Below are 2,596 nucleotides of genomic sequence, written 5' to 3'. Positions count from 1 at the left end.
GACAAGCACATCAACAACTTTCTTAAGAAATTCATCAATTTTTATGGCTATGAAAACCCGAAGGCACACTTGGCCATGTTCTTTATAGAATGCTACAAGTTTCATAAAATTGATAAAGCTCTCTTTTGATGCTTCCCTAGGAGCTTAGAAGAAATTGGATCACAATGGTATAGGGAGCACATTAATCCTATAGAGCTGAAAAAAATTGAGAGATTGATCAACCTTTTCATTGAATGATTTATTCAGAATGTCAAAACTGCACCAACAATCACCACCTTGTGCTATTTGAAATAGAGAAGATGTAAAAAGGTTAGAGATTTTATTCAAAGATCGAGATCCTCATGCAATAAGATGACAGGCCCAATCTTCTAGTCCCATGCATTGGGGATGATCACCAACAATTTGACCCAAACATTAAGGAGCCTCATTTCTAATGCTCCTATCAAATCTTTTTTTTATCTCACTAAGAGAGCTGAATGCATCAAGGCAGGGATTGAAATGGACCTTTCAATGTTGTTATCTCAATCAAATTTAAGGAAGATGCCAAGAAAAGTAGTAGAAGTCAGAATGCTCCAACTAATATCATATCCAATGCTGCTACCTTCAAAAAGGAAAAGGCGAACTGCTCCAAGAATAAGGGAGTAGCAATAAAGCCAACACGAGCAGTGGCACCAAGAACAAACATCTTGGTTGGGGAAATGAAAGTAAATTTACCCCATTAGAGCAGGGATATGAAAAAATCATGCATGAGCTAGTTGAAAGAGATACATTCTTTCTTCCTAAAATTTCTAATCCTCCACCCATGATGAGAAAAAAAAAAGTGCAATTTTGCAAATTTCATTGTGCCCCAAGACACAATCCAAAAGATTGCTTTGTGCTCAAAAACATTGTGCAAGATGTAGTTGACAAACAAATAGTCAAAGCAAAACCATTATCCTAAGCATAAGAAAGGAACGACTGCAATGGTCACATTTTCAGGTCATCAAATCATGACGGCAAATAGAAAGAGGAAAGCATCATTGGATTTCTTTGGGTGGCCTTGGCAAACATGACAAAGGATCTGCCAATGAAAAGACCGAATCAAGCAAACATAATATTCAAAATGGAGGTTAATCAAGGATCAAAGATATATGATCTCAAACCTTTAGAAGCCATCTTTGGAGAACTAAATTCTCTACCTCAAATTAAAATGGAGAAATTTAGCCCTAATCGGGGAGATGAAAGGACTTTCGGATGGTACAACAATTGTCCAATCATGTTTTGTGATCAAGATCTACCAAACAGAGGCACACTACATAATGATGTCTTGCACTAAGTAGTTGACACAATGGGTGTCAGAGTTTCTCATGTCTTAATCGATGGAAGAGTCTGCCTAAACATTTGTTCACAGCATACAGCTCACACATTGAGCATAAGGCAAGCTGACTATACTTTTTCATCAATTTTTATTCATGGGTATGAAGGATTAAGACAGCCCTGCATAGGTTTTGTATGTCTCAACCTAGGTATCTCTGAGACACATCATCATGTTTTATTTCATGTGGGGAATATACAGCCCTTATTCAACTTGTTGCCTGACAGACCATGGACCCATGCTACAAAAGCAGTTCCTTCCACACTACATTAGTGTGTCGATTGCGCTCACAATATGAATACAATCACAATTTTTGTAGAGAATAGGCAACATTGCCTTATGCATCCAATGATTTCAGTACCAATATATACAATTGAGGTACCAAGTATCCAAGTCTGCAAAGTAGAAGAATTGTATCGGAATCTCAAATGAATTGGACATTCGAAAGCCAAAGAAGCAAATGTGGGTAGTAAAAGGTACCAAATTAGATCTATCCAAGCAAATTACAAAAGTTATCTGTTGTTCAAAAATTTTATCTCAAAATGAGAAAGGATTAGACCTACTCATGCGCCATGGCTACCGGCCATTCACTGGCCTTGGCAAACATGTAAATGGAAACTTGGAACAAATCTCATTGGCTGAGCAGTGAAGAACTCATGCCCTAGGATGCCAGAATTATGAAGAGGTGGATGTCAAAGAAGAATTCAAGCCGGTGCTTTTTTGTCAAAAGCAATACCATGGGTGAATGTTTACTATCAATTTGAATCAATCATTGTTTCAGCAAGTCCATCATCATTTTGACATTTAGTCATCATTTTATTATTTTGTCATCATTGTACTACAATAGACCAAGTGTCTTCATTTTGTAATACTTTCAAATGTATAAAGATATATGCAATTTACTTTGTCTTACACAAATTGTCTCCATTTTATATAACTCTTTCATAATCTTCAGGATGACACATGAGGATCGAACATCAAAAGCTTTCAAGGAGATAAATCTAGAACTCACTGAAGTAGAACATCTAGAGTTCATCCAATCGAGAAAACAAAATCAACCATCACTTTTCGTTAATAACCCGATAGAGGAAATTAACATTTTCACAAATTAAAATCCAAAGATGTTGCAAATTGGGATAAGTCTCTCAACAAATGAAAGAGAAAAGTCGATAAACTTTCTCAAAAATCATCAAGAAGTCATTGCATAGACTTATGAAGACATGCCAGGACTCGATGCCAAAC

This window comes from Nymphaea colorata, chromosome 4 (genome assembly GCF_008831285.2).
Source record: "Nymphaea colorata isolate Beijing-Zhang1983 chromosome 4, ASM883128v2, whole genome shotgun sequence".
Taxonomy (NCBI): domain Eukaryota; kingdom Viridiplantae; phylum Streptophyta; class Magnoliopsida; order Nymphaeales; family Nymphaeaceae; genus Nymphaea; species Nymphaea colorata.
This window is presented reverse-complemented; position numbering follows the sequence as displayed.